General features: G+C 49.2%; 1 long non-coding RNA gene across 1 annotated transcript in view; it reads right to left on the bottom strand.

Moving 5' to 3' along the window:
• The window catches only part of LOC141153144 (uncharacterized), a 32,312-nt gene extending 9,120 nt beyond the window's left edge, over positions 1–23,192 (bottom strand). The window contains exons 1-3 of the long non-coding RNA XR_012247244.1: positions 22,875–23,192; positions 8,383–8,598; positions 3,209–3,310 (exon numbers count right to left, since the gene is read on the bottom strand). This is a non-coding gene — a long non-coding RNA (uncharacterized lncRNA). The remainder of the gene's footprint in view (positions 1–3,208; positions 3,311–8,382; positions 8,599–22,874) is intronic.
• Between the last annotated feature and the right edge of the window lie 1,647 nt (positions 23,193–24,839).

Genomic DNA, 24,839 nt, shown 5'->3' with positions numbered 1-24,839 from the left:
GACCGTCATGAAACAGCCTGGAAACAGTAATTTCACACAAGTTTTTATTGACTCCATCTTGAAAGGTTGTATATTTAGAAACTTGTTTAATTTCTTCAGGTTCACGATAGTCCTGAGTGTACCATCCGGTTTTCTCCTGAGGAATAGTGGGGAGTAAAACCCCTCGCCTGCTTCCTGAGCTGGGACCTCCTGCAGGACTGCTCTGTCCACTAGGTCTAGGACTTCTTGTTCTAGAGCCAACTGTTCTACCGCTGAGGACCTTACGGGGGTTACTGTGAAATTTCCTCGGGAGTGGAGAGGAACTGGAGTTTTAGCCCAGATCTTATCAGGCCCAAAATCCAGCCCACATTTGAAATCTTTTCCCAGGCTGGGAGGAAATGGAGCAGCCTTCCCCCCACCTGGGGCTGCGTTTCATTGGGCGGGCTTCTTGCTGTCACTAAGGGGCCTGATGAACATAAACCCCTTGGCTTTCTTCTGTCTCCTATCTTCCCACCTGTCCTGATCTTTGGGGGGCCTCTTTCGCATGAATTTTTTGCTCCGAAAACCCTTCCTGAATGATGAACCGGAGAGGACCGGGAATCGTTTTTTGTCATCCCCGGCTTTATCCAGGATGTCATCCAGGGTAGGTCCGAACAAAAATTCTCCTTCACACGGGATGGAGCACAGTTTGGATTTCGTTTGGAGGTCGCCTGGCCAGCATTTGAGCCATAGGGCCCGTCTAGCTGCATTTGAAAAACTCCCTGCTCTGGCTGCCAGTCTGACGGAGTCGGCTGAGGCGTCTGCCAGAAAAGCCGCTGCGCCTTTCATCACAGGGATGGTCCCTATAATATCCTCCCTTGAAGCCTGGTCTTTTAGCTGAGATTCCAGCTGGTCCAGCCAAACTATCAAGGATCTGGCTGTGCAAGTGGCTGCCACTGCCGGTTTTAACCCCCCCCCTGCCGCTTCCCAGGCTCCTTTCAGAAAGGAGTCCGCTTTTTTGTCCATAGGGTCTTTAAGTACCCCCATGTCTTCAAACGGCAGGGAATATTTTTTAGAGGCTTTGGCTACCGCCACGTCAATTTTTGGCGCTTTATTCCAGAAAGAGCATACAGGGTCCTCAAAGGGGTATTTCCTTTTTGGGGTCAACAACCATTTTCTCTCTGGCTTCTTCCATTCTCTCTTAATCAGGTCGTGAACCTGATCATTAAGAGGGAAGGATCTCTTTCTTTTCTGACCTAAGCCACTGAACATTATGTCTTGGATGGACTTTTTGGGATGAGGGTCTACAAACCCCATGGTGGCCCTAACTGCTTTGATTAAGCTATCTGTTCCGTCTATAGGGAAACAGTTACGACCACCGTCCTCTGAAGATGAGGAAGCAGATGATGAACAGGATGATTCAGACCCCGCAACTTCCTCATCTGATTTACTAGACTCTGACTCCGGGGAAAGGTGCCTAGTTTTTTTATGCTTCTTCCCCCCCTTTTGGAGGGATTTGAAGGTATCTTCGACTTGTGATTTTATCAGGGATCTGAGCTCGGTAGCAAACTTAGGGGTCTCCTCACAGATGGTTTGCTCGATGCATGAGCTACATAGTCTCTTTTGCCATGTGGTGGGTAGATCTGCTGCGCAAAGTGCGCAGGCCCTGTTTTTAAACTTCCCCGTGCTCTTCCTTCCCTAAGAAGAAAAGAGAGGGGGGAGGGTCCAAATTACAAGTGAACTTTCACGAAGATCACTTACCGCCTATACGAAAGAGAGAGAGGGAATACCGCATTCGAAGAGGAACCTGCTCTGGTAGCTGGGTATTTCGCCGAGGCTGATGCCGTGCCGGAATCTTTGCCACGCTGAGAAGACCTGCCGGACCGACCGCTTCCTCCGTCACCTTGATTATGTTGACGCGGAGGGCCGTTGGAGGGTCCTTTCGTGCGTTTCCTCTGAGGCAATGGTGATGGAGATGGTGAGTGGGGGCGCAGGGACTGCACCTCCTGGGGCTCCTGGTCACTCATACTGCTGATTTTCACGTATGCCAGGAAGCATTTTCCCTTTGCTTCCCTGGCAATTTAAGCTATGCAGGTGACCGCCCCCTCCCCCTCCAACACCGCTGTGGGGAGCGCCCCCTCTGGTCAGGACACCGCTGTGTCCTCCATGTTAGGCCTTTCCCGCGCGCGCGTTTGAATTCGCCGCTCCTGCGGCCGCGTCACTTCCGGCGCGCACGCGAGGGGGAGCGTCGGTGAGCGCGCGCACCCGCCCAAACGCCGAATCGCTATCCGGCAAGCATGCGGGGCGCGCGCTGCACAAAGCCCAGACCCTGACCCAGGGCTCAGGCCAACCCAAGCCCTGAGCCTTCTATACTTACCGCCTGGGCCCGACGCCACAGGAGACCGCGGCTTGCTTCGCGTCTCCCTGCCACCCTAGAGGCCCGCTGACCCCAGCTGTGGCGCTTCAGGACACCGCACCAGCCGAGGCAGGGAACCCCCGCTGCCTGAGCCGGACTGGTCGGGCCTGGTAAGTAAAATCTTCTTTCTTCAGGATTTCATCCGTAGGTCCCTGTCAAGGACAGGAAACAAACTGATGCGGGAGAGAGGTGCCGCCCTTTTTATCTGTAGGTTTCCTGTCCTTGAAGGGCGGATCCCCTCTCTCCGTGGTGCCGTCATGGGGAAAGAGAAATTACAATGACTGCAATTCATATATGTAATTTGGGAAAATCTGTGAAAATATTATTTGCATAATAATTTGGAACACAGTGTATAAGCAGCTTTATGTGGTTGCACTATTAGTCTGCTGCCCTCGTATGACCATTTGTAGATACTACACCTTCCAATGTATCAGGCAGTGATCGATACCGCAGACCGTCAACATTACAATGATATATTTAATGTGATCAGCACCGTGCACTTAATACATCTATTTTATTGTATTCTATCAATTATCTCAGCACATTGCACTTTGGAGATTTAAATTGTGCCCATTATTTGTTTCTCGTCATACACACTTCATTTGCTGCCGTTCCCTTATATCCAGGATCATTATGACTTCCATCATATTTATCATTCTCTGGTGATGACGTCTCCCACCCATCATGCATCTTTAATCCCTTTATCATGCTGTGATTACATATAGACGATAAGGATTGTTTCCTCCTTTACCTTATTGTAATATTTCTCCGTACATTATAGAAATCTCAGCACCATAAACCTGCACTTCTATATGAAAATATCCCTCAACAAACCTGTGGCATTCGGTGGGGCTGCACTCGTCAGGTCTGCACTATTGAGGGCCACACTTGGTTGGTTGATACTCCGGGGGTGCGCACTTGTCGGATCATCACATCCTAGAGAGGAAATCAGTAAGACGGCACAAAACATGATATGTTACATGGTAACAAGCAGGATGTCGAAATATTCAAGCATGGTGTCAGTCATGTATGATACACATGTAATTAATAAACACTCTTGATAATATCATTGGGGAACACAGGACCAGGGGTATATGCCAGACTAGGAATATAATATATTAGTACAGACCAAAAGTTTGGACACACCTTCTCATTTAAAGATTTTTCTGTATTTTCATGACTTTGAAAATTGTACATTCACACTGAAGGCGTCAAAATTAGGAATTAACACATGTGGAATTATATACTTAACAAAAAAGTATGAAACAACTGAAAATATGTCTTATATTCTAGGTTCTTCAAAGTAGCCACCTTTTGCTTTGATGACTACTTTGCACACTCTTGGCATTCTCTTGATGAGCTTCAAGAGGTAGTCACTAGAAATGGTCTTCCAACAATCTTGAAGGAGTTCCCAGAGATGCTTAGCACTTGTTGGCCCTTTTGCCTTCACTCTGCGGTCCAGCTCACCCCAAACCATCTCGATTGGGTTCAGGTCTGGTGACTGTGGAGGCCAGGTCATCTGGTGTAGCACCCCATCACTCTCCTTCTTGGTCAAATAGCCCTTACACAGCCTGGAGGTGTGTTTGGGGTCATTGTCCTGTTGAAAAATAAATGATGGTCCAACTAAACGCAAACCGGATGGACTAGCATGCCGCTGCAAGATGCTGTGGTAGCCATGCTGGTTCAGTATGCCTTCAATTTTTAATAAATCCCCAACAGTGTCACCAGCAAAGCACCCCCAAACCATCACATCTCCTCCTCTATGCTTCACGGTGGGAACCAGGAATGTAGAGTCCATCCGTTCACCTTTTCTGCGTCGCACAAAGACACGGAGGTTGGAACCAAAGATCTCAAATTTGGACTCATCAGACCAAAGCACAGATTTTCACTGGTCTAATGTCCATTCCTTGTGTTCTTTAGCCCAAACAAGTCTCTTCTGCTTGTTGGATGTCCTGAGCAGTGGTTTCCTAGCATCTATTTTACCATGAAGGCCTGCTGCACAAAGTCTCCTCTTAACAGTTGTTGTAGAGATGTGTCTGCTGCTAGAACTCTGTGTGGCATTGACCTGGTCTCTAATCTGAGCTGCTGTTAACCTGCGGTTTCTGAGGCTGGTGACTCGGATAAACTTATCCTCAGAAGCAGAGGTGACTCTAGGTCTTCCTTTCCTGGGGCGGTCCTCATGTGAGCAAATTTCTTTGTAGTGCTTAATGGTTTTTGCAACTGCACTTGGGGACACTTTCAAAGTTTGCCCAATTTTTCGGACTGACAGACCTCCATTTCTTAAAGTAATGATGGCCACTCGTTTTTCTTTACTTAGCTGCTTTTTTCTTGCCATAATACAAATTCAAACAGTCTATTCAGTAGGACTATCAGCTGTGTATCCACCAGACTTCTGCACAACACAACTGATGGTCCCAACCCCATTTATAAGGCAAGAAATCCCACTTATTAAACCTGACAGGGCACACCTTTGAAGTGAAAACCATTTCCGGTGACTACCTCTTGAAGCTCATCAAGAGAATGCCAAGAGTGTGCAAAGCAGTCATCAAAGCACAAGGTTGCTACTTTGAAGAACCTAGAACATAAGACATATTTTCAGTTGTTTCACACTTTTTTGTTAAGTATACAATTCCTCATGTGTTAATTTATAGTTTTGATGCCTTCAGTGTGAATGTACAATTTTCAAAGTCATGAAAATATAGAAAAATCTTTAAATGAGAAGGTGTGTCCAAACTTTTGGTCTGTACTGTATATATATATATATATATATATATATATATTGCATCATCCCCTCTCCTCATACACCAGGCAGCTCAGTGTTAGCTTAGTGTCCATAGGAGGCAGACACTACCTGTATCAGGTCTTCTGCACTTTTTTTTCCTATGTGCTCCAGATGTTCTTCACCCTAGGGCACCATTGCAGGGAGTATACACCGTGCGCTCCACAGAAGTGTACATCAGCACCACAATAGCAAGATGCCACTAAAGGGATGACCCTGTGGGTGTCCAAAGATGAGCAATTATAATCCTCCCTACATGTAAAAAGAGAGTACAAGTACCCCCCTCATCTCCTTCTCCCTCGGATGCTGGTTAGGGATCCTACCTCCTCTTTATTCCCATTTTATTTTCCTGCTTTTCTGCAGATATCTTATGCCCTTTTCTGCGCCATTCTATAGGTGACTTTTGTGGTCCCATGGTTCCCTCTGGTCTCCACCATCTCTCCCTAAACAGTAGAGATTTGGAATCTCTCTCCCCGCAGGCACAAGAGACATAAGGTCGCATCCCATAGCTCCACCTTGGCCTTCCCATGATAGAGCCATAGTAGATGACACCACTTCTCGCCTTGCCCAGTCCGAATCCCCAGGAGATACCTCAGACTTACAAGTGTGAATCCTAGTAGGATACTGGCTGGCTTCAACCATGCAAGAATATATAAGGGCAATGAACGACACCGTAGACATCAAGGACAAGTCTGGAAGTGGTTTCCCTCCATCAGCATTAAAAGCAAAAGGTGGCCTCTCCCCATGAAATCTTTGACGATCTTCCACCGAAGGGATGTAAACATCCAGATAGGCACATGCCTTTCTCAGAGAGGTTTTAGGCTCTCTTTTTACGGAAGAATTGGATGCCAAATGGTCCTTATATCCTGCAGTGGACCCCCAGGTAGCTTGAATCGAGAGCAGCGTCCTTGCCCTACTCTGATGAGATGTCCCTCTGACGTGCTGGGGAAGAGGATTAATTTCCTCTCTAAAGTGACTTTCTGCTGCAGGCCCGACCTTACATCCCACAAAGTCATGGGTCAGCAAAGTCTGTAGGCCTGGATGAAGCACATTTATCAGGTTTCACCTTCCGGCAGCTCAGGAGAATCTCCTCAATGCTGCGACTAAAAAGGGCCTTTCCGGGACCCCCTCCTTTGTAGGAGACGGGGTATTTGATAAGCGCATGCATCAGATCATCAAGGATACTACTGGGGGATGAGCGTAATCTGCCCACCAGAACTGTCTTCCCTGGGTACAGGTCATATTGGTTCCAAGTTGCTTTTAGCGTTTTCTGGTTCGGGATCTATCTTGACGCTTTTGGCACCAAACTGAGCGGCTTTGTGTCTGAAGACAGAGCATAACCCACCAGCCAAAGAAAATACTTTTTTTTCTACCTAGTATAGTGCCTCCTACTAGCAGGGTCTATATCTCAGGGCCCGTTTCCCCCCCTTCCCCACTGAATTCAATGAGAAAGATATTTTACGGTAAGAACAAAAATCACATGGTCCCTAAAACACTCAGTGCTGCTGGATCCTGCTCCCTCCATTATGTGACTGGCAGTCTATGGCCGCCTATTACTCCTGTCCTTAAATAACCAGCTGTGATCTGATTGACTGAACTAGTCCTCCGGTAGATTGTAGTGATACATTGTATTCCCCAACTGTCCAGAGCATGCACCACCATAATGTCTGAGACAAGAGGGCCTCAGGGTTATGCAATGGCCCCCATTCTCCATAGAAGTGAATGGAGAGCAGAGCACATGTACGACTCCCCGCCCCCCCCCACACACACACACTCATCTTGTGCCTGGATGCCGCACCCTTCACTCCCCATGTGAGCGACCTGCCGAACAGCCCCCATTCTCCACATAGAAGGGACCCATCTCTACCGGACACTTATGGAGTCCTGTGGGTATGATCTACATGTATGAATGGGAATACCCCTTTAAGGTAACGTCTTATTCAGGATCTCAAAGGATCTAGCCAGAAGCATTCATCTCCACTCCCTGGAGCCCATGGATGTAGATGTATAATTATCAGGCAGCGGATGTGACGCGCCCCCTGGGCTGTGGGGTACCAGTTGCCGGGCCGATAGATGCTGGGGGTTGTAGTCACAGTGGCGGTAAGCCAGTCCGTGACCCAGGGCGGTCAATCCAAGGGGAATTATATGTATAGGTTTTATTAAAGAGTCCGACTACGCCACCTGTGGAATGCGGCTAAAGGGGCCGCCGCTGCCGAACAGTCCTCTGAAGCTGGTGGTATTGCAGCAAGGGTATTATTACTCCCCACAGGAAGAGTTAGCTTCAGGGCAGGGTGTATTGTAGTGCAGTAATAACCAGAGTCAGTATAGTGCAGTCCCGGGGTCTTTACTGATGACTATTAGACAAGCCTGGACTGGAGTACTGGCTAGAATTAAGAGTCCGGTCAGCCTGGAAGCAAACAGAGTCCTCCTTGCCAGGTGAAGTTGTAGGCCTCCCCTTCTCACTATACTCTTTGGCTTTGCTGCTTGTAGCTGTGCTATAGCCCACGTCCCTGAGTGTAACGTTCTGTGCTCACCCTTATGGCAGGCAGCTCGGGCCTTACTCATGCGTTGCTCCCATGTAGCGGTGCTGGTCCCTCTGTGCTGCTGAGCCTCCGGGCGTCTGATGGGGCCAGGACACCTTCAATCTCCTGCCCTACGATATCTGCTGCTGGGCCTTCAGTGCCGGTGTCCGGTCCTCTGTGTTTGTCTAGCTAGGACGAGCTACCTCAGCTCCAGTCCCTAGCTCTTGTCTCCTCCACATCATAAACTCAACTCTGACACTAAACTAACTAACCCCGCCTCCAGATCCAGTTGCCAAGGGGAGTGGCCTCCCCTTGCTGGTCTGGAGCCAGGAAGGTGTTGCATTTGCAGTGTCCCTGACTAAAAGGACCCCTGCTTGCTTCCAGGCATAGCATTACTTCTTTTTAGGGAGGCAATGCCACTGTGGCAACCAGACCCCTAGGGTGCCACAGATGCATATGGATTATAACATGACACGTCATCACAGGAAGCTGCAGCCCAAGTAGTTGGAGTAAGGAACCTGGGCTCTTGTGTTATAGAAATGAAGATTAATCCCTGAAGTACGTAACGTTCTAACATATTATATGATTGCTGACAGCAAGCAGTGGTGCTGACAAGTGGAAACATTCTTATTAACATATAGTCACAGAAATCCCAAACACATCAGTGGTGGCATAAAAGGAAGAGACTATGTACGGCAGATACTCACCAGTCCGGGTGTAATTGATCTGTGTTATGAGCCCATTAGGATAAGTACAGCTCAGGGTGGTCTTCACGTTACAAGGAAAGTCCCCACAGAAGATCCTACAACATCTATCAGCGGTGTTCTCTCTAATACAATCTTCTCCATTTAGGTCAAAATATTGATTCCCACTGATACAGTCATGGAAGCAGCCAAGCGCCTTCACACACTGACGGGACGCACCTGAAAGGAAATCGGAGTGTGACTGATAATGGTCCCATTAGAATCAGTAAATCCCACATTGATCAGTTGTTCACACAAACTTTTCATACAATTTTACAATTATCCATTTCTAAATCTTTCTCCACACAAAATCCTGCAGCTTGTTCTACACGTCTCCAGATACACAGACTGGATGTGTACAACGCTTTCCCCTGAAAGTAGAAACAAGAGGAAAAAAATAGGAAGATTGTGGTTGTTGCAGAGTAAGAATTGCACATCTGCCATAGTAATGCCCAGTACACAGTGCCCGGCTTGTGCCTCTGGAGATACACGCCCCGTACATTATTCTCCCCACTACAGCGATGCCATACCTGTGGGTGGTAGGTGAGGTTTGGGCTCATTATGGGGAATTTGGGAGCACAGGCTCTGAAAAAGAAACATGGCTCCCAAATAACAATCTAGGAAAATCTACCATCAGTGATGTGGTCACCCCCTACTTTACTGTTGGCAGATTATGGACCCTGAATGGGGACTTGTTTTTCAGAGACGAGTTGTTGCTTTTATTGGTGCTATCCTGGTACACGTTTTATTCTGATGTATGGAGGGGCGGTAGGTGGGTAAAATATACAAAAAATGATTTATAATTACTTTTTACGCTGTTCCTGAGGTAAAAGTAACCAAACAATTTATTTTTTGGGTCAGTACAACTACAGTGATACCATATTATTTATAGATGAGCTTTATATATCTTGCACACTTTTTTTTTTTGTTAAATAAAAATAGAGTTCATTTGACAACACTATTGCTTTTTATTCCATTTATTCTACGGCAGCAATTATTTTTCATTTATTCTACGATGTTCATTGTCTGTTAAATAGGGTGTAGTGTGATAGTTTTAAGCCGCGTTCAGGCGACATATGAAAAATCATCCTGTAGAAATGAATCATTTTTCTTTACTGTTATCATTGTGTCTGTAGCGTCGGCGTCTCTGCTTCCTGCCAGGCAGAGACGCCAATCCCCTCATCGCCGCAGTCCCGGTCCGGCGTCCTCCAGCTCCCCTGCTGCATCGGTCTGGGGTGCGCGCACCACGCGCAGTTCCCCGGGCACTGTACTTAAGGGGCGCACGCTCTCTCTCCCTCTTAAAGAGGCCATGCGCGCTGTCCTACAGAGTCCCCGGCCAATGGCCAGAGGACTGCTCCAATATAAAGCACCTCCTCCAAAATGGTGGTGCTTGTGCAAGGCTGTTGTTTGTGTGCAGGGCCGGCGTCAGCACCTGGCGTACCCGGGCAAGTAACGGGGCCCTGGACCATCAGGGGGGCCCACTAGTTATCGGGGCCCGGGTCGCTTCCCCGGCATCTGTGCAGGGCCGCCGATGCTGTTCAAGCCCTGCTCTGCAACATGCAGCAGCAGTAGTCAGTGTGCGGTCAGTGTGCTGCTGCTCCACCAATCAGGCCCTGTGCTGTCACTTTCCAGACATGGCCGCGCGCTGTGCGGCTGTGTCTGGTAGTAATGACATGGCAGGGGCGACACTGCGCCTTCAATTGTGCTTGTGTGTCGTCCCTGCTGCGTCATTACTACCAGACACAGCCGCACAGCGCGCGGCCATGTCTGGAAAGTGACAGCACAGGGCCTGATTGGTGGAGCAGCAGCACACTGACCGCACACTGACTACTGCTGCTGCATGTAGCAGAGCAGGGCTTGAACAGCAGCGGCGGCCCTGCACAGATGAAGGGGAAAGCGGCTCGGGCCCCGATAACGAGTGGGTCCCTCTGATGGTCCAGGGCCTTGTGACACGCCTGAGGCCCTGAATTGCCACATGACTGAGGAGCTGGACGGGACACAGGCCAGGAGGCACGTGAGCGAGCTTCCCCAATCCCCATATAAAAAATATTTCTAATGTGTGTGCATGTATGATGTGAATGTCTGTGTAGGTCAGTGTGTATGACTGTGTATATATATTTATGTCTGTTTTATATGCGTTAAGAATGTGTTCAAGTGTGTGTGTGTGTGTGTGTGTGTGTGTGTGTGTGTGTGTGTGTGTGTGTACCGTGTTCGCGTGCGTGTCTGCGTAGTGCGCGCGTGCGTGCATGTCTACATATGTGAAGGATGAGGGGGCAGGCTCGGCCCTGTGGTGTATACCTGTATTTCTCCGCCGTATCTGTGCATTATGAATCGTGGTATGTGCTAAAGGGGCCCACTGACACTCTTTCGCCCGGGGCCCACAAAAACCTGGAGCCGGCCCTGTTTGTGTGCTAACACTCTCCTCAACCCTCAGGTTCCAGTGCCCGCCAGTCCATCAGCCGTGCCCACCTGCTTGCCTACCCGCCGTGCTCATCCGCTGTGCCTGTCAGCTTCAGCCATCAGTCCCGTGGGAGTCGCCTGCTCTCACACAAGGTCGGTCCCAGAGTGGCACCTGGTTCACGGAGTCGACTAAGCTGCCGTGTGGCCAGGGTCGGTTCGGGTAGGCACTTAGTTACGCCCCTCTGGTCCCTCCTTGCATCACAGCACAGAGGTTCCACCACCCGGATCCGTAACTGTCTTTTTCTCATACTGTAAGACTTTTTTTTATGTGTGGCGCCCCTGAGGGTTCGGTCGCCACAGAGGTACTGCACTTCATAAAGAGGTTGGGATATCTCCTCCTGCAGGTAAGGATGGAGCATCACACAGGACCCCACCTTCACATTCAACTCTACACCACTCCTGTTCTATAGGGGGCCAGATAGCACCAGGGTGCTGCCCCAGGCCGGGATAGAGGATATAGGGGGAACTAAGGATGAGGGGGAACCATGTAGTGGGTGAGGGTGGAGGAAACACTTACAGGAAGCACTTAATGAACCATATATAATAGGAGGCCATCTTAAGTTCAAGGTCTTTGATTGTGAGGTCTTCAGTCGGGGTCCAGCAGGTGTCTGTAGCTGGCTGAAGAGCCACGGTCCTCGCCCTCTGGCCTTGAGGCGAGGAGCAGGGTGGAGGTAACTAGAGCACTCTACCCTGGTCAGGGTCCTGAACTAAGAAGGCCTAGGAGGGGAGCAGAGGAGAGAGGCTCCACAGGCAAAAGGATCCCAGGAGGGTACGGACGGAGCGGAGTCGCCACCTGTATTCTTCACTCTGGCCTAGCCAGAGGGACTCCTGCCGCAAGAGGGGTGACCGGCCCCCGATATATGACTTTGTCACTTCACGTCTCAGTCAGAAAAGCCCGGAGGCTTAGTGGATCCCAGGGAGAACACAAACGGGAGAAGAGAGGAAGGAGAGGAACACACTGACGGGGTCTTGACAGGTGCTCCTGATCAGGGCCGGCTCCAGGTTTTTCTGGGCCCCGGGCGAAAGAGTCTCAGTGGCCCCTTTAACACATACCACGATTCATGATGCAGAGAAATAAATAAATATTATATATATATATATATATAGTACAATGCAAAGATTTCACTTCTTACATTACATGAGTGATATCTATTGTAAATTCCACAATAGCTCAGAAACCGGTGAATCGCTCCACACAGAAGACTGGCCCCTATATAAGGCCCCATACGGAATACTGGCCCCCATATAAGGCTCCATACGGAATACTGGCCCCCATATAAGGCTCCATACGGAATACTGGCCCCCATATAAGGCTCCATACGGAATACTGGCCCCCATATAAGGCTCCATACGGAATACTGGCCCCCATATAAGGCTCCATACGGAATACTGGCCCCCATATAAGGCTCCATACGGAATACTGGCCCCCATATAAGGCTCCATACGGAATACTGGCCCCCATATAAGGTTCCATACGGAATACTGGCCCCCATATAAGGCTCCATACGGAATACTGGCCCCCATATAAGGCTCCATACGGAATACTGGCCCCCATATAAGGCTCCATACGGAATACTGGCCCCCATATAAGGCTCCATACGGAATACTGGCCCCCATATAAAGCTCCATACAGGATACTGGCCCCGATATAACGCTCCATACAGGATACTGGTCCCCTTATAACGCTCCATACAGGATACTGGTCCCCATATAATGCTCCATGCAGGCTGTTACTCCCCACATAATGCCCCATACAGGCTGTCCCCCCCTTATAATGCTCCATGCAGGCTGTTACCCCCCACATAATGCCCCATACAGGCTGCCCCCCCCCTTATAATGCTCCATGCAGGCTGTTACCCCCCCACATAATGCCCCATACAGTCTGTCCCCCCCTTATAATGCTCCATGCAGGCTGTTACCCCCCCACATAATGCCCCATACAGCCCCCCCCCCTTATAATGCTCCATGCAGGCTGTCCCCCCCCACATAATGCACTATGCAGTCTGCCCCCCCCCCTTTATAATGCCCCATGCAGGCTGTTCCCCACCTTATAATGCCCCATGCAAGATGTCACCCCCCCTCTTTATAATGCCCCATGCAGGATGTCCCCCCCCCCTCTCTTTATAATGCCCCATGCAGGATGTCCCCCCCTCTCCTTATAATGCCCCATGCCTCCATACATTAAAAAAAAAAAAATCAAATACTCACCTCCCTTCTCCTCACCTGCTGCCTGCTGCCCGCTGCTCGGGTCCGAACTCCAGCGTTGTCGGCATCTTCCCGCTCAGCGCTCCCTGTGACGGCTCAGGGGAGGGCGCGGTGTAAAGACGTCACCGCGCCCTCTGACCTCACACGTCACAGGGAGCGCAGAGCAGGAAGACAGCTGATCTGCGGAGGCACGGGGAGAGGTAAGTATCCAGCTGCCGGGGCCCTGAGCAAGCGGAGGGGAGAGGGGAGGGGGCGCTGACACCGCTCTCCTCCGCCCATAGCCCAGCGGGGTGCGCGACCGCCAGTGGGCCCCTCTGCCTGCTCAGGGCCCCGGCATTTGCCCGGGTGCTGACGCCGGCCCTGCTCCTGATCTACCTGTAGAGTGTCGAACCCGTAACTGGTGGCCTCAGCGTGCCGCAAGAGGCACAGAGAAGCTTTGCAGCTGCCCCGTTCATTAACGTGAGTAAAGACCTGGATGACTTCATCTTCTGCCTTCGACTGTCTTTTTTAAGCGGCACTGCACCCACCACAACTCTACGTACACTAAACTCTGCCCTGAGGCCTAGCTCCACCTGTGGGGAGCTATACCAACAAAGCTGCCATAACACCGGCCTCAGAGGACTGCAGCAGAACTGGTGGTCTTCACCAGACACCACAGGTGGCGTAGTCGAACTTTACCACTCAAATAAGCCCATTTTTCATGTGACAGCCCTGGGCACGGACCGGGTCACGGCCACGACGACACAACCACTTGCACTGTAACATTGGCCCGACTCCGGGTGAAGACTTCCCCGCAAGTCGCAGCTCAGGGAGGGCATCACATTGGCACCCATTGATTTCAATCGGAGTCTGAGTACAAAAAAAAAAAAAAAAAGGATCGGCATATTGTATGCTGTGGTCTTTATATGTGACCTACCCCATTGAGTTGCATTGGTCGGTGCACTGTCTTTATGATAACTATTTGGATACAGAAATCACAAGTATGTACAACAGACTTATTGGTACCAGCCCTAAGTATATAATGGATACGTGTTCTATCCGTGGGGAAAGGTGGGAGAAACAAGAAAAAAATAAAACGATGCTGCCTATAAAGTTCTTGTTGTTCCTGGACATTTAAAGCAGCACTCCGGTGTTAGACACCCTTGCCTCCCTCTTTGGTGATTGACAACATCGGCTCGCCTAGTGCCTGAGCTGCCGCAGGAGAAAGTTGTGCTCAATCACTGTCAGGATTTTGAACGATGCTGATGTTTCTTATTTGTCAATTTATTTTCTGTCTTTTACAGGTTTAACAACAAAAATCGCAATAATAAAATACCTCGCAGCGAGGTGCCCTGATGCGAATACGCTTAAAACCGCTATAAAAATGGGCATCAAAGATACACAGGGAATATGTCAGCTGCTGAGTGGGGGTAGAACTAAAAGTCCCAGAAAAGCACAAGCAATAAAAATCCTGCCAAAGATTCTCTAGAGACAAAAACCTCCATCCTACAAGTCCCAGCCTGGGCAGTCAGAGCAAGGAGGGAGCTCGGGGCGAGCTAACCGGGAAACAATGCACAACGCAGGTACCTGATGCCCCGGCGGCCAGCAGCAGCAGAAGAGCAGCGATCACCGGCAGCGCCATCTCCCGCGTCTGACTAACAGCGGGGAAAAACAGCTGATTTTAAAGTCGCACCAGAGCCTATACGTGACGTCACAGGACCCCTCAGCCAATCACCAGTGGAAGATCCCGGCGATTACTTCTAGAGAAGCTCAACAGAGGGGCGGCGACTCCGCCTCGACAACCGTGGTAATAAAGTGATCCACATATATTACGGCACATCAGTAAGGGCCTTCACCGTGCTGGGGTCGGGGGTCCTACAAGTCCCCCTGTAGAGAGTGGGGCTGATCTGCAGGGCAGATAGACGTCTGAATGAGGCCCTGAGAGTCCTATACATACAATGTGTGTTACAGCCAGGTGTCACCGTCCATGGCGCTGTTCACATGTTATTTTGTGGTAGTGGTGGAGCAGCAGAGAGGACAGAGCTGTCAGTCTAAGAACCCCGATAGTGAGTGCTGGAACTCCCTCCTGCCACAGCTCTGGACAATGAGGCGCTGTCAGTCACAGGCAGTGCACCAATACAGCCTGGCCATGTCCAGCAGGCACCCAGCACCCCAATTAGTATATGGGAAGACAGAGGGACAGATGTGTACAGTACAGATATGATTTGTACACAGTCCTCTATAGGACTATGACTGGCAGCCTCTGTGCTGTGTGACTTCAGGCACAGGAGCCGTCAGTAAGCAGGAGGTGGCAGCACTGGGCGGTGAATAGAGCTGGAGTGACAGGGGCTTCAGATCTACCATAGCACTTCAAACTCAACTCAAACCTTGACTTCTGAGTAAGGGAGGAACAGATCGGACATGTAAAGAGATTGCTGGACTCGTCCCTGAAAGAGCTACATGTGTATATAGTTGGGGGGGGGGATCCTGCTGACATTCCCTTTAAGAGGTAAAGGCCACTGTCTGATGTGGCAGCTATAGTCTTAGGCTATGTGCCCACAATGCAGAAATGCTCAGGATTTTTTCCTGAGCGTTTCTGCATCTACCTGGCAGAAAAAACGCATGCGGATTGTACATGCGGATTGTACATGCGTTTTTTCCTGCGAGGGACATGCGGATGTGAAGCGTTCTTCACATGCATTTCCGCATGTGGGTTGACAAGCGCTTTCCAAGCGATTTTAGCATCACTTGGAAAGTGCTTGTCAACTTGGTCACACTATATAAATCCATGCAACCGGCATGGATTTATATAGTGTGACCTTAAAGAATGGTAAAAAAAATAAATCTATACTTACCTTCTGAAGGCCCCCACAGTCTTGCTTCGCTCCGTCCTGGCTGCCAGCAGATCGCGGTACACTACACTGAAGGACCTGCCGTCACATGACTGACGTCAGCGCAGGTCCTTCAGTCCACCGCAATCTGCCGGCAAGTGAAGACAAGCGCAGCGGGGGCCGTCAGAAGGTAAATATAATATTTATTCTTTATTTTATTCTTTTTTCACAGGTTCTATGGTACCCGGGTCCGGAGGAGAGTCTCCTGTCCTCCACACCCGGGTACCATCCGCACATTGAAACGTTTGGATTCCGCATGTACAGATGCAGTGATGCGGATTCCATGCGTTCTAATGCAAGTCAATGGCGGCGAAAACGCAGCGCTTCAGCAAAATAATTGGTAGTGCTGCGTTTTTTTCCGCAATAATAATCCGCAGCGGAAATTTCTGCAGCATGTGCACAGCACATGCGGATTATCATTGGGGAACATGGCAGACGTTCCACCAAGCGTTTTTGCAGCGGAATTGCCGCTGAAAAAACGCATCGTGGGCACACAGCCTTACATCTATTCTCTCCCAGGACAGCTCTGGTGGCTGTTACCCTTTACCACAATCCCGCCGGTAGTCATGGCGATATATGTCACTGACCTAAAGTAGTAATATGGTGAGGAGGAGAGATGAGGTGTGTAGCGGACACCAGCACAGGATCTGCCCCTTGTAGGGAAATAAGGGCAGAGTCAGTCAGTCCATCATTCAGACACCGTGTCCGTCCACACGCTGCACAGCGGGAATGGCCATGGCTCCATACACATAAGCGTCAGGAAGCCCTGCGGTAGATGAAATCATTCCACAAGTTCTAGTGAACCAATGTTGGGCTTAGTGTAGGTAGCACTAAAAGTCCCAGAAAGGCAGAACAGACAGAAGGAAGACTAAGGCAACGCAGTCTCCATAGACAAGAACTACAACTCCCAGCATGGGCAGTCACTGCGAGAAACCACATCGGTAACAAAGGTAAAATGCAAGGTCGTCACACCACCATTACCCGATCCCACCAGGATCCCGAGAAGCAGCAGCGACTCCCGGCATCTTCACAGCTGAAAGTATATTACAGACTTGTTTGCGGGAAAACTTCCAGGCAGCACGGTGGCTCAGTGGTTAGCACTGCAGACTGGCAGCTCTGGGGTCCTGGGTCCATATCCCACCAAGGACAACATCTGTAAGGAGTTTGTATGTTCTCCCCATGTTTGCATGGGTTTCCTCCCACACTCCAAAGACATACTGATAGGGAATGTAGATTGTGAGCCCCAATGGGGACAGTGCCCATAATGTCTGTAAAATTGTTTTAATTGTAAAGCTCTGCGGAAAATGTTGGCGCTATATAAATAAAAAGATTATTATTATCTGAAGACCAGAGCGAGAGCATCATCATTGCAGAGAGGAGGCGTGGCTCACAAAACAGCCAATCAGAACATTGTCGCGGGTTGGCTTTAGGAAGCCAGTAGGCGGTGCTGCACATGTTCCTTCTAGAATGTTATGAAAAACTGCACAGAGTCCACCTTCTCCCAAACCCACAGCCTGTGCCTCCTCAGGGCTGTGCCAGGCGTTCCCTCCCCGGGAGTCACAGCCCCAGGGAGAGATGCCTTGCACAGCCCCAGAATGGCACAGCCCCGGGATAATTTAATTGATTTCCTAGAATTTATAGGACATTATGAAATGTCTGTCTTATTCCTGATCTAAGGGTCTAGACTTTTAGCTGAGATGAATCTGTGCTGCAGTAAATTTATCACGTAAACATGAGCCGTGTATGAGGGAGTCGGATTCATGGAATTGAGGAGTTGGAGGTTTGGCTTACCGACTCCACAGCCCTGAACAGGAGAATGAGCACATATCCCATATAAACAGGTGTATATTATATTCTCTGTGCTTGATAGGTGGGGAATGAACATGGAATATATGTAGATTACAGGGGAATGAACACACATACATACAGTACAGACCAAACGTTTGGACACACCTTCTCATGTGAAGATTTTTCTGTATTTTCATGACTATGAAAATTGTACATTCACACTGAAGGCATCAAAACTATGAATTAACACATGTGGAATTATATACTTAACAAAACAGTGTGAAACTACTGAAAATATGTCTTATATTCTAGGTTCTTCAAAGTAGCCACCTTTTGCTTTGATGACTGCTTTGCACACTCTTGGCATTCTCTTGATGAGCTTCAAGAGGTAGTCAGCGGAAATGGTTTTCACTTCACAGGTGTGCCCTGTCAGGTTTAATAAGTGGGATTTCTTGCCTTATAAATGGGGTTGGGACCATCAGTTGTGTTGTGCAGAAGTCAGGTGGATACACAGCTGATAGTCCTACTGAATAGACTGTTAGAATTTGTATTATGGCAAGAAAAAAAGCAGCTAAGTAAAGAAAAACGAGTGGCCATCATTACTTTAAGAAACGAAGGTCAGTCAGTCCGAAAAATTGGGAACATTTTGAAAGTGTCCCAAAGTGCAGTTGCAAAAACCATGAAGCGCTACAAAGAAACTGGCTCACATGAGGACCGCCCCAGGAAAGGAAGACCAAGAGTCACCTCTGCTTCTGAGGATAAGTTTATCCGAGTCACTAGCCTCAGAAATCGCAGGTTAACAGCAGCTCAGATTAGAGACCAGGTCAATGCCACACAGAGTTCTAGCAGCAGACACATCTCTACAACAACTGTTAAGAGGAGACTCTGTGCAGCAGGCCTTCATGGTAAAATAGCTGCTAGGAAACCACTGCTAAGGACAGGCAACAAGCAGAAGAGACTTGTTTGGGCTAAAGAACACAAGGAATGGACATTAGACCAGTGGAAATCTGTGCTTTGGTCTGATGAGTCCAAATTTGAGATCTTTGGTTCCAACCACCGTGTCTTTGTGCGACGCAAAAAACGTCAACGGATGGACTCTACATGCCTGGTTCCCACTGTGAAGCATGTAGGAGGAGGTGTGATGGTGTGGGGGTGCTTTGCTGGTGACACTGTTGGGGATTTATTCAAAATTGAGGGCATACTGAACCAGCATGGCTACCACAGCATCTTGCAGCGGCATGCTATTCCATCCGGTTTGCGTTTAGTTGGACCATCATTTATTTTTCAACAGGACAATGACCTCAAACACACCTCCAGGCTGTGTAAGGGCTATTTGACCAAGAAGGAGAGTGATGGGGGGCTACGCCAGATGACCAGGCCTCCACAGTCACCAGACCTGAACCCAATCAAGATGGTTTGGGGTGAGCTGGACCGCAGAGTGAAGGCAAAAGGGCCAACAAGTGCTAAGCATCTCTGGGAACTCCTTCAAGATTGTTGGAAGACCATTTCCGGTGACTACCTCTTGAAGCTCATCAAGAGAATGCCAAGAGTGTGCAAAGCAGTCATCAAAGCAAAAGGTGGCTACTGTGAAGAACCTAGAATATAAGACATATTTTCAGTTGTTTCACACTTGTTTGTTAAGTATATAATTCCACATGTGTTAATTCATAGTTTTGATGCCTTCAGTGTGAATGTACAATTTTCATAGTCCTGAAAATACAGAAAAATCTTTAAATGGGAAGCTGTGTCCAAACTTTTGGTCTGTACTGTATATACTTATTTATATGGGACATATATTTCATATTCATTCCATGTCCAAGATGCACAAAAAATCTATAATACCTCTCCATATTTCTGGACCTATAAGTGATTATGTTCATTCTTTTGATTTATTCTTTTTCTTTATTAATTTTATTATGTCCCCCAGAATCTAGTACTTGTTGTATCCTAGCACAAGTCACGTGTAAACAGTAAACCAGGGCAATATTCACAAATTGCTATTTGACATCATAGAAACTGCGGAGAGTCCTCTGCCCCCTACTCCGCCCATGTCCAACAGATGTGGGCACCTTCTAAAGCAGAGATGAGACCACCCCAGGCTCTCTTTTGCCCATGTACCCCGATCAGGACTCAGTTTCCTCCCTGATCTCTAACAGTCAGATTAGTATGACGCCATTGGATCATGCGATCTTAACAGTGTTTTTTTCAGCATTTTTTTTCTGCAGCAAAACCTGATCTCTTGCCAGGGAGGTTTGTTCAGGATTTCGCTTGTTTTTTTTGCTGTGTTTTTTTTCCACTGTCCTTTTATCTCTTTATGCATTGACAAAGTTCAGTGAAAAAAAAAATCATTCTATTTCATCAGGTTTTGGCACAAAGAAAAAAAAACGCTGCAAAACCGGATACCTGAGTTTTTGGTGTTTTTTTTCACCGCCCATTACTTCCAATAGGTGAAAAACACTGAAAGAAGCTACTGATCAAACAAAAATCAAGCTGTGTGCAAGAGATTTCTGGAATCTCATAGACTTTGCTGGTACTGTAAAATGCAGCTGAAAATTTGCATAAAAAATGCTGAAAAAAAGCAATGTGTGAACATAGCCTAATGAGTCAGTGAAGGTTGTGCACGAGGCAGGAAGGAGGAGAGCGGCAAGTGCCATGTCCACCTGCAGCACTAGTGACTCATTAGCTACAACTTCAGCACTGGATTTGTCTAAAACAGATTTCTACAAGAAAGCCACATTCACACGTTCAGTATTTTACATTAGTATTTGTAAGCCAAAATCAAGGAGTGACAAACTGAGGAAAAGTATAATAGAAACACGTCCCCATTACAGCATTTGTCATCTGCTCCTGATTTTGGTTTACAAATACTGAATGTGTCCGAAAGGTTGAGTATTTTACTCAGCATTAATGCCCCTTTATATACAAGCCATTAGTTTGGGGTATAAAATCCTGATGGCAGGTTCTCTTTAAACCCACTATGTTCAGAGAGAAATGTTCTAGATTTTTTAACATGATGGCACAGCAAGACACCCAGCATCCATTTTGTATCTGCTTACTTAAGGGGTGGAGGAGAGAACGTGCAATAGAACAGACAAGATAGTGAGGACACAAATATTTCATAAATTGTTCTGTCTCCAATAAAAAAAAAAAGTGTCCATGTACATCAACAGTAAATACCATGTTCCGACTCTTAGGACTGAGTTATTTCATTGCAGCTTTCTAAGGCTGAGTTCACACGATGCGTATTTAATGTGTTTCCGCGGCGCTTTTGCAGTTGCGTAAACGCCGCGGAAACGCATTAAAAACGCATGGTAGAAGGGCAGCAATGTTCCCCAATTGAAATCCGCATGCGCTGTGCCCATGATGCGGATTTTTCCGCAGCGTTGCAGTCAAAAATCCGCAGCATGTCAATTAATTTTGCGGAAACGCTGCTTTTTTGCCGCCATTGACTTGCATTAGACCACATGGAATCCGCATCACTGTATATGTTGATGCGCTTTTCATGCGGTCTAATGTGCGGATGGTACCCGGGTGTGGATGAGAGGACTCTCATCCAGACCCAGGTACCATTTAAAAAAAAAAAAAGAATAAAAGAATAAAATTATATATATATATATATATATATATATATATATATATATATATATATATATATATATATATATATATATATATATATATTCTCACCTTCTGACGGCCCACGCAGCGCTCCTGCTTGGTTCCCGGCACTTCGGGGTTGAATGAAGAAGGACCTTCGCTGACGTCAGAGTCATGTGACGGGTCACGTGACGCTGACGTCGGCAGGTCCTAAAGTCTTCACTGACGGCAGCCGGGACCGAGCGAAGCAGGACACCGGGGGCCATCAGAGGGTAAAGTATATATTTATTTTTTGACATTCACACACTATATAAATCCATGCCGGTTGCATGGATTTATAGTGTGAAGTTGTCAAGCACTTTCCAAGTGATGCTAAAATCGGTTGGAAAGCGCTTGTCAACCCGCATGCGGAAATGCAAGTGAAGAACGCTTCACACCCGCATGTCCCTGGCAGGAAAAACGCATGTACAATCCGCATGCGTTTTTTCCTGCCAGGGAGATGCAGAAATGCTCAGGAAAAAATCCTGAGCATTTCTGCATCGTGTGCACATACCCTAACTGCCTGGTCCTTAAAGGGGTGGTCTCAACTTGTGTTATTGGGGTGGTGCACTCATGATTGACTGTTCGGATCACCCGCATGGTTACGTCCCTGGCCAAAATTGGGCGCTCTCCATTGCTACCAGCAGACGCAGCGTTACCTCTGCAGCACGGGAGGAGCTCAGGGGTCGGTCACCGGATCCTGTGGTGTTGGCCAGCTTCAGCGCAGACAACCTGCAAGCACCACACTCCTTGTCTAGGAGACCGGCCACCGCTGACGGATAGCAGAGGCGGCCGGTGACATAAGCAACGTGCAGTAATCTAGAACAGTAATTATTCTTCCAAGATCTATTGACTAAAGTGTACTTTGTTAGGATAACAACTGCTTTAAGGCTGTGTTCACATTCTGAGTTTTTTTTATGCCAATTAACTGCTTTTTACAGCACCAGCAAAAGCTGCGAGATGTCAGATCTCCTGCACTCGCTCGGTTTTAGTCCTTGTCCGCGGGTGATCCGCAGGAGCACGGAGACGCATAGTGGACATGTGATTTCTACAGATCCCATCCTCTATGCTGTAACATCTGGACACTGCGGATAGCAGGGAGCGCAAGTGCTCTGCGTCCAATCCACAGCCATTCTGGACAGTGAGCACGTACCCTTATTCAGAATAGCACTTTGTTTTTTTTATTTTGAAGAACTAATTTCTTCAGCGTTTTTTCACCCACAGAAAGAAGCGAGGGGGTGAAAAATGTAACATTTGCAGCATTTTTTGGTAAATAAAATCAACTGTATTAAACATGAGCTGCAGACAAAGCACACAGGTAATCTGCAACAAAAACGCTGCAAACGCCACAAAGAACGCAGCATTTCTACTGATATAGGAGGACAGGTTTTGGCTGCAGAAAAACATCTGTAAGAATACCCCCTCCCCCCAACAAGCAACCCCTGTGCTGCTGCAGAACCTCTTGGATTAGTGACACAGTAGGGCTCCTGCACTCACCTCCCCGCAGTCTCCCATCACCCGCAGCAGCAGCAGCTCCTCTCTCCTCCACATGCAGCAGAGAAGGTTCGCGGCAAATTTGGAGGCGTCACGTGACCTTGCGGTTTCCCGCGCTGATACATTGTACCGTATCTTCTCCTCACAGGCAGTGGGTAGCGGCTGCGGCGGTTGCTGGGCTGAGGCGCCTCATTTTTAGGGCGACATGACCGGGGCTGTCAGGCAGGTGGACGCTCCGTATGTGACCTGTGAGGATGGACGGTGAGGGTTTGAATCCCCCTCCATCATTTCCTTGCAGGAAGTAGTGACAGACTGAAGGAGAGGAGGTGGCTCTGCAGCGGGGGCTGCCGGGAGCTTTCCTTCTTGTCACTTCAGGATCACTGACATTATGGTGGAAGACCCTATAGGGTGACTGGTGTATAAGGGGGCTCTCCGACCGGACACGGGGTGACTGGTGTATAAGGTGGCTCTCTGACCGGACACGGGGTGACTGGTGTATAAGGGGGCTCTCTGACCGGACACGGGGTGACTGGTGTATAAGGGGGCTCTCTGACCGGACACGGGGTGACTGGTGTATAAGGGGGCTCTCTGACCGGACACGGGGTGACTGGTGTATAAGGGGGCTCTCTGACCGGACACGGGGTGACTGGTGTATAAGGGGGCTCTCTGACCGGACACGGGGTGACTGGTGTATAAGGGGGCTCTCTGACCGGACACGGGGTGACTGGTGTATAAGGGGGCTCTCTGACCGGACACGGGGTGACTGGTGTATAAGGGGGCTCTCTGACCGGACACGGGGTGACCGACGTATAAGGGGGCTCTCCGACCGGACACAGGGTGACTGGCGTATAAGGGGGCTCTCTGATCGGACACAGGGTGACTGGCGCATAAGGGGGCTCTCTGACCGGACACAGGGTGACTGGTGTACAAGGGGGCTCTCTGACCGGACACAAGGTGACTGGCGTATAAGGGGGCTCTGACTGGACGCACGGTGACTGGCGTATAAGGGGGCTTTCTGATCGGACACAGGGTGACTGGCGCATAAGGGGGCTCTCTGACCGGACACAGGGTGACTGGTGTACAAGGGGGCTCTCTGACCGGACACAAGGTGACTGGCGTATAAGGGGGCTCTGACTGGACGCACGGTGACTGGCGTATAAGGGGGCTCTGACTGGACACACGGTGACTGGCGTACAAGGGGGCTCTGACTGGACACACGGTGACTGGCGTACAAGGGGGCTCTGACTGGACGCACGGTGACTGGCGTATAAGGGGGCTCTGACTGGACGCACGGTGACTGGCGTACAAGGGGGCTCTCTGACCGGACACAGGGTGACTGGCGTACAAGGGGGCTCTCTGACCGGACACAGGGTGACTGGCGTATAAGGGGGCTCTCTGACCGGACACAGGGTGACTGGCTTATAAGGGGGCTCTCTGACCGGACACAGGGTGACTGGCGTATAAGGGGGCTCTCTGACCGGACACAGGGTGACTGGCGTATAAGGGGGCTCTCTGACCGGACACAGGGTGACTGGCGTATAAGGGGGCTCTCTGATCGGACACAGGGTGACTGGCGTATAAGGGGGCTCTCTGACCGGACACAGGGTGACTGGCGTATAAGGGGGCTCTCTGACCGGACACAGGGTGACTGGCGTATAAGGGGGCTCTCTGACCGGACACAGGGTGACTGGCGTATAAGGGAGCTCTCCGACCGGACACAGGGTGACTGGCGTATAAGGGAGCTCTCCGACCGGACACAGGGTGACTGGCGTATAAGGGAGCTCTCCGACCGGACACAGGGTGACTGGCGTATAAGGGGGCTCTCCAACCGGACACAGGGTGACTGGCGTATAAGGGGGCTGTCTGACCGGACACAGGGTGACTGGCGTATAAGGGGGCTCTCTGACCGGACACAGGGTGACTGGCATATAAGGGGACTCTCTGACCAGACACAGGGTGACTGGCATA

Source organism: Phyllobates terribilis, unplaced genomic scaffold (genome assembly GCF_046119375.1).
Source record: "Phyllobates terribilis strain yellow unplaced genomic scaffold, ASM4611937v1 Scaffold_7__3_contigs__length_470593459, whole genome shotgun sequence".
Classification (NCBI taxonomy): domain Eukaryota; kingdom Metazoa; phylum Chordata; class Amphibia; order Anura; family Dendrobatidae; genus Phyllobates; species Phyllobates terribilis.
Note: the sequence above shows the minus strand (reverse complement) of the source record. Positions and strands in the feature narration are given on the sequence as shown.